Consider the following 8447-nt stretch of genomic DNA (forward strand, 5'->3'; position numbering starts at 1 on the left):
TTAAATCTCACTTTCACACCCAGTGGTGGAAAGTAATTGAGTACAACTTTGTGGTAACTGTACTTTACTCGTATATTACTATTTTCTGCGTCTTTATACTTCTTCTCCTTTACATTTCAGAGGGATTTTTTTTTTTTTTACTCAACTACCTTTTGACAGCTCAAGTTACTTTGCAGATTTTACACAGAAAACAATAACACAGTATAAAGTAGCTAAAACTACATTACCTACAGTAGACAACATGAAGATGCCTCATAATCCATTCATCTAATATATAATGATAGAACTCTGACCATTCTGCTGAATTAGGAGTTTTACTTTTGATACTTTCAGTACATTTTGCTGATAACACTTGTGTTCTTTTACTTAAGTAAGGTTTTTAATGCAGGACTTTTATTTGTAATGTAGTATTCTTACATTGTGGTATTACTACTTTACTTTTTATGCACACGACCTGGACACTTCTTTTACCACTGTTCACAGCAACAAGGGTGATGTCATGAATGTTTTTTGATTATTAATAACATTTCGATATACATTTATTCCATTAAAATTAGACTCAACATTCCAGTGATGACAAAGGTTATTATTGAAGAAACAGTTATAATAACTGTGATAGTAATAGGAAAATAACTAATCGGCACATAAAAGAAGTTGTAAATAAGAACAAATACTACTTTTATAGCACTACTCCAGCAACTACTGCTGATACTACCTTTGTTATTACAACATTACAACCACTACTACTGCTACTACCACCACTACTAATAATTTAATAATTCCACGACAATTTAGTGGAAACTAGGAAAGCTGCACAGAGGAGTAAGTGGGTTTTGGGCAGCTGCAGAGGGGGAAATCTGGAATATGGAGGCATGAAGTGAGAAGTCAGAGCAGTTATGAACTGGGCATTTTTCTCTCCCCAGTAGCTGTCAGCACTGGCACCGAAGCCAAGTCAGCAAGGGTGTTAAATGCATGAGAAAAATGTGATGCCTGTTCAGCTTAGTGAGGTGAATGTATGTCTGGAGCCCCAGTGACAATCTTATAGTTCAACAAGCTACTTAACAAGTGTGTAAAATATGTTTAACTCCTTCATACCATGAAAATCAACACATTTCAGTGATTAGTCACACAGTGAACACACTTTCCCAAAATAATCTCCCTCTCTCTCTGCAGTCCATCCATTCAGATTCCCCGCCCCCCCCTGAGCAAATAGAAGGACATCATGGCACCTCTGTGTGCCCATGGTGACCTCACTGTGCTGATGATGTCATTTAGCAGCGTGCCGTTAGCACCGAGTCATGTCCGACAAGTGAGTCTTGTCGTTGCTCTGCATCATAGCTCTCAGTCAGACTCCCTCCAGTTGACATAACACAGCCACACTAACATCATGCTATACACAAATATTGAACTAATCACATTTTCATTACTTCACTGAGTTTTCCATGAATATTTTCCTGACGTGCCATGAAGCTTTTAATGCTCATTTGTGCATTCAAGTGTTTTAATAAGGTGCAATAAACACATAAAAACATTTGATTAAAGCACAGTTTGTGTGTGTTTAAGATCAGCATTGTGTACAAATGTGACAGCACCACTAGATGTCAGCATCGTAGTGGAATTATATAATGTCTATTGTCACAGCTGAACTTGAGAATAGAAAAAAAAATCTCAATTGGAAGCACATGTGGTCCATACATAGTATTTTTTGTGCAACTTTAAGGCGAGCATTTTCATTTGCATAGCACCTTTCAGACACAGAGGCCATTCGAAGTGCTTTACATAAAGCAAAAAAAAAAAAAAAAAAAAAGATTTAGAACAATATTTAAAAACACACAAAAAATCTTAAAAAATCCATTAAAATCAAATAAATTATATAAATAAAATAAGAATAAACTAACAAAATACAAAAAAGAGACAACAGAAAAATAAAAGGCCAAAAAGGAGACTTATAATATTGTTATTATAAAATTGTGTTTGTGTTCAATAATAATTAAACTTAAACAGTTTAACAATGTCAGTTATTTAAAAAAAAAAAAAAATGAAGTTTTGAGTAACAGTCTGTGGTGGTTTTCAAAATTCTGTTTGGTTCAAGCAAGCATTAAGAAAACTAAAATAATCCAGGCTGAGCCTTGTGACAACATAAGTCTGTGACAGAATTTACTATCCAGTGTGATCTTCTGTGCTGTGATGTCAAATGCTATTTTCTCTGGAAGACCATAAAACAATAAATCTGATAATCAGAAAGAGACAAAATGAAGATGACTAAAAGCAATCTAAACGATGACTCTTCCTTGTTTGAGCTATAAACTTTATGAGGAAAATGAGGAGAGGTGTGCCTCGATAAGTTGTGACACACCCTACGAGCTCACACCTGGAAACAACTCATCACTTTCCCTTGGACTCCTCTGTTGGTCTCCAGACATGGAAAACAAAGCAAAGGGTCTGCCTCTGTTTTGACTTTATCTTCAGGATGGGCATTACCACAGGCGTTGACGTCCCTATCTCCCCAACTCGCCTCTTGGCAATACAGGGTGTAAAAAGGACTCTGATAAGAGAAATCATGGGAGACGACTTCCAATCTTTATGTAAACTGTCTTGGAAATCTCTGAGGTCAGAGTTGCTGCTTTTGAACGCAAAACACACCTATAACATGTCATTCACTGGTCGGGAGGCTATGTTCGCAGAGCAGGGGGATTAAATATGCAGTCCAGTTATGGATGGGTGACGACTTAAAGGACAAATCTGAATAAATGAGTTGAGTGGTTATGGATGCCTCCATTCTGTACAAAAACCAAAGTGTCAAAATGACAACTGTGATCACAGGGAAGTTAAGTAATACTTAAGTAATGGACTTCTTGGCTGGGCTCATTGACTTCCTGGAGTCTTGTCGTCACTGTTAGGTTGTTCAGTTTTTGTATGGATTAAACAAATAAGATAAAACCTGTTAATTAGTGAGCTTTAGGGGTGTTGGTAGATGGATTTTGTTAACTTTGGATGGAGCCAGGCTAGCTGTTTCCAGTCTCTATGCTAAACTAAGCTGACCATCTCTGCTCTCCAGGTCTATAGGTATCTAACTCTTGGCGATACAGCAGGTATATTTCCCAAAATGTCAAAGTACTCCTTAATTTGTTATCTATATTATGAATGAAGAACTGATTTCTAAGGACTTCAGGCAAACACGTGCACCTGAAGCCCTGAAATCATTCTGCCTGCCTGCATGTGTAGCGTGTTCAGTCTCACTTAACAGTCTGTGCTGGGAGTCTTTGGTCACAAGGTTTTTCCTCAGAGGGACTCAGATAGTTGTGTTAGCGCTGAGGTCACACATTAAGGAAGCGAGATGAAGCTCCGGAGGCCAGAAAACAAGAAGAGACAACGCAGCTTTAATTACAGGAACAGCCCTGCTGTCATATTAGGGTGCAGTGTTTTCTATCAAGTGCTGAGGGAAAGAGAGACAGAGAGAGAGAAAGAAAGAGAGAGAGAGAGAGAGAGAGAGAGAGAGAGAGAGAGAGAGAGAGAGAGAGAGACAGAGAGAGAGAGAGAGACTCCATTTCCCCACCTTCCTTCAGTCTGTTCTTCTTCTCTGGTCTTTTCCACACAATGACACTTTCTTCTGGGTCATCCCAGGTCAAAATCAGCTGAGTAGGGGAGGCTGCATCGACTGCAGCTGCTCAGCTGGACTCTGTCTTGTTTCATTAACGCTAAGTAAAGCAGATCATACCATCCCATCAACACCATCTGCTGGTCAAGAGCGCGACTCATTCACTATACATCTACCATATCGTCTGTCTACGTATGCAGCAACCTGTACTTTCCTGGCTCGGACTGTTAACGTGTCACTACTCTTACTGTTGAGACTGTGTTGTGTCATTGTAGATGCTTTCCCCAGTGAAACGAAGTCAACCTGGATGAATGACCATGTTTGCTTAAGGGCAAATAGAAAATTGCGATTCTGTAAACACCATTCAAGCAGACTGTTTCACAGGTTGCTGGGAAACCAAAGAGTGGATAGTATCTTGCGGGTTTGGCAATAAAAGACCTAGTAGAGTGTGGTTTGATATTAATGTCAGATATTAATGTCATTGTTTGCAAGTAAGGAAATGTAATTTATGCTTGAATGAGCAAAGCTGTTGGCTGCCAACGGGATGGAAATGTTAGAAAAACTAAACAAAAGATGCCTTTAGAAGGATAATTTCTCTATTATCACACCAAACTCAAGTTAGTTTTACCTTTAGAAAATAATCTTTAGCAAAACCAACCAAGATATTTCATGTTACCTCCAGTTGTTCACTGTCCAACACTCCCACAGTTACACTGCAGCAGCAGCAGCAGCTTAGATGTGCCTACTTAAACACCTTCAAGAACGGACAAGCCACTGCATGCTCACATACAATTTGGCTCAAGTGTGTCATAATGCTTCAGTAGGAAATATGCATGGACCATAGGTTACATGCCATAAATGAAGCACTGGGATTAAGTTCCACTACGATGTTTTTTGATTGTAACATGCTCCCTCTTTAAACTGCTGCTACTGTTTTTGTTTCGGCACACAAGGTAAATCCAGGAAACACTATTAAGCAAGAATTCTGTAATCTTCTAAGCTGTGAGGATGTCTTTTTGGAGGTCTATATTCTTAATTTTGTTAGTTTCTTGTGTGAGTTGTGAAAAGATCTGTCCGTTTTTGCTTCCTTTAATCTACATTTTGATTTGTTGCTGTCTGCTTTGCAATCAAACCAACACAGGAGGTTGACAGTGCTCTTGGGTTTCAAAAACAACAGCTACCTCTCCAGCCCCTGAAGACGGACTTTTCCTGAATCCTGAATCCTGAGAACTGCAGCACATGTTGCACCCGACGCCTGAAACAGCAGAGTGGCGCAGACGCACCGTCAGCCTCCAAACCTAAGCCACAAATTATGTCTGGTACATGGAAAAGATCATGTGGCCCTGCAGCGGAGTAGGGGTGGTGAGAATGAGGAGTTTGGTGGTAACTGGGTTGGGATTGGACGGATACGATTTACATTCCTCTCCAGGGATGTGATATCAAGACAAGGTCAGACCAAGGCTAATACATAAGACTCTGAGGGGAGGGAGGAGGAATATAATCTGAATGGCTCTTTACTCAAACTGAATTTAAAAAAAAACTACAATCAATACCATATTGCATGATACAATCTATCTTGCATCATATTACTGTAATTATCTTTGTAGATCTCTCAGTTTGTCTAATCTTTGTGGACAGGCAGCAGATGCTCTGCTTGTCAAAAATATATATTGTTTTGAGTGTTTTTTGCTCCTTTCAAGGAAATTCCTCCAGATCCATCAACATCCTTCAGCACATTCCATCTCATTTGAATAGTCGGTGCACAGACTAACCTCAATGCCCAGAGGAACCTCATTGTAATTGCAAAGAAATGTAACACTGCAGGCGAACACTCTAATCTGAACTGAGTATTCTGGTCACACATGGAGCTGAAGCAACACCGTTACTTAAGGTTGACTTTCTCATGGATACCTGATATGGCTGTTTTTAGACGGGTCTTTAATATTCACATCTAAAATGCGTTTTGTTCATTTCTATGCACGTGCAGTAACTGAGTGAGAATTGCTGAAAACAGAGACACCGAGAAGGGTAGTATCTCCAACAGCAGTGAGGGAAATACTCCTGACAACCTAAAGAGATTAGTGTCTATTACCAAACAAATTTCTGCTACCACCTACAACACTTATGACAGCCCTCAGTTCAACCCTCATAGGAGCCCGGGTAAGAAACCACACGCTTTTGTCCTCATGCTCATGTTCCCTCGACACCAGAATGAAACAAGCTCTGCTTTCTTGGTTGCCTGGTCTGAGAAAAGAGAAGAGGAGGGGGGGGGGGCGAGTGTGTTTTAAGAAGGGTGTGGGAATCAATTATCCCACTCAAGAGACGTGCAGGACCAGTGGGTATTGCTTGGGATTAGTGTCCATTCTTGTCATGTACTGACAAACCCTCCTGCTGATCTCCTTAAAACCAGGTGTTATTAAGAAGCAAGGCCCTTACTGGGGGCATATAGGCTTTTGAATCCCCTTTAGAAATGAGTGACACGCTTATAATGTTAAAAAAAATGCATTCCTTTGCTTTCATGTGCTCACCTGTATGAATTCTCAAATTATACCGAGCACGAGTAGAAAGTGAAATCATGCAAAAAGCTAATTTGTAAGACTTGCAATCTTAGCTGTGACCGCTTTGACTAATGCTGTTCTACATGGGTGTATCTGTCTTCATGTGTGGAAGTTAGATGTTTAAATATCCTTCTACAACGCTGTCATATTCACTCACACTCAAATAACGATTATACAAAGTGCAAAAGCTGAAAAACTGGCAATCTGTTGAAGGGAGCGATCATCAGATGCAGTATCATTTGAAACGCACAACCATAATTATCAGCCGTGTTCACTTTAATCTCTAATTTGAGGTGCGATTTTGTTTACACACAGTAAGTAGAAACTTGGCCTCTGTGAAGCAACTTGGCCCATCTGTGGCTGTTTGTGATCTGCGGTGAACGGGCTGGATATTGTTTGAGATTGGGAATGAATAGACTTCATCCCGAATCCTGGCAGCAGCGCTCCCCAGGTGTAGCTGAGAAAACCTGGACCCGGACCAAGTTCAGATACCTCTCTCTCTTTTCGTGCCAGAAATCAAGGTGTGTGTGGACACAAAAGATGTCAGGTGGTAGCTGAGCCACTGAAAGGTGTTTACACAGGAGTTAAGTAGGGTTGTCCCTGACTAAAGACATTCTCAGCTGGCAAACAGTCGGTGGATATTATTTACAAATCAAGAGGCCAACATAGTCAACAGATGTGTGGTACTGCTTCTTAGTTGTTATGGCTGTCAGGCTGGTGAATAAATCTGTAAATGTTGCTGTCATGAGAGGGAAATGTTCCTGAAAATAGTTTTTTTCTTAAAATATGACATTAAAGAATATTAAACTTTAGCCCTTCTGTGAAACAACTTTGCTTCATTATAAGTTCATGTATGTATTTTACATTCATGTAACTTTCAAATACAAGTGAGTTGATACTGTGTGCATGTTAGAGAAGGTTTTCTGTGACAATTACTAAACCTTTCATTAATCTCTAAATCTTAAGGCATCAAATGCGTAGGAAGAGTAAATATTTTTCATGAGCAGGCTTGCCAACTGGTTTAGATTACTTGCCAGAGTGATTGATAGTTTGCCAATTGATTTATGGTTCTCAATATGATACAGTATTTCGCAAAAGTGATTAAAAGGTTTCGTCTTCTGCTCTTGTGCAATCGCCTGCAGTTATATCTGCGGACAAATTTTGCTTTCTTCATTGTGGACTGCAGATGAACTCACGACTCACCTCAGCAAATGTGGTTTGGGAGAACTGATCGCTGTGTCTTGCAAAGGCAAGACCAGACTGATATTTAACTTCAACAGACAATCTTTAACCAAAATTTACTAAACATGGAGCCTTTCTGCACTATATGATGTCTTTTTGAGTGATGAAATCAACACAGACTTGATAATGTGGGGCACAGAGGTGAACTAGTTTAAAAATGCACAGACTGGAAGCAAAGTCTGAGCCAGGACTGTACACATTTACATACATTGGCAGCAGTAGTGAACAAAGGATTCAGACCTTTTACTTTGCATTAATACTACAATGTAAAAAAAACTCCATTACAGGTAAAGACCTGTATTCAAAATCTTACTTACTGTAGCAAAAAGTACAGAATTGTTATGAGCAAAATGTAATTTGTACATGTAACGTCACAAGTACTCATTTTGCAGAAAAATGGCCAATGTGGGTGTCATTATATATTTGTATGAGTGTTGTACTGCTGTTGCTGGTCAAGAAAGAGCTTATTTAAGTAATGTATCATGTCTTTTCTATTTCAAATCTAAATCTGTACAGAAACTAGTAACTATAACTGTCAAATAAATGAAGTGGAGTTAAACGTATTTGCCACTGAAATGTTTTGTAGAAAAATAGAGTAGCTTAGAATGAAGTATGTCAAAACTTGGATTGAAAGTCCATTCTTGATCCTGGAAATATCAACACTAAGCCCACTAGTAGTAGCAGTACTGGAGCTTTTGATCGGATCACATGATCTTCCTCAGCAGATTGAGTTGCCCTTTTCATGAGATTGTTTTGTCAGCTAAGTCAAAACTGTTCTTAAGCACAACATTTGAGTGATAGTTACTTTCCACCACTGCACAGAAGTGAAAAAGTTTAAAATAAGAACAAAAATTTGGTGGTAGTTTGAACCACATTTCCATACAGTATATAAACTAGTATTGCTGCATTATGCTACTCCTGCTGGATTGAACCAATTTAGGGTTTGCCATTCTGGAAATAAAGTGAGACAGGACAGACTGAAGGTAAACAAATATTCTATCATTCAGCACAGGCCAGCTCAGACTGACCTCAGCCTGCACAAACACTGA

The sequence above is a fragment of the Thunnus maccoyii genome, chromosome 12 (genome assembly GCF_910596095.1).
Source record: "Thunnus maccoyii chromosome 12, fThuMac1.1, whole genome shotgun sequence".
Lineage (NCBI taxonomy): Eukaryota > Metazoa > Chordata > Actinopteri > Scombriformes > Scombridae > Thunnus > Thunnus maccoyii.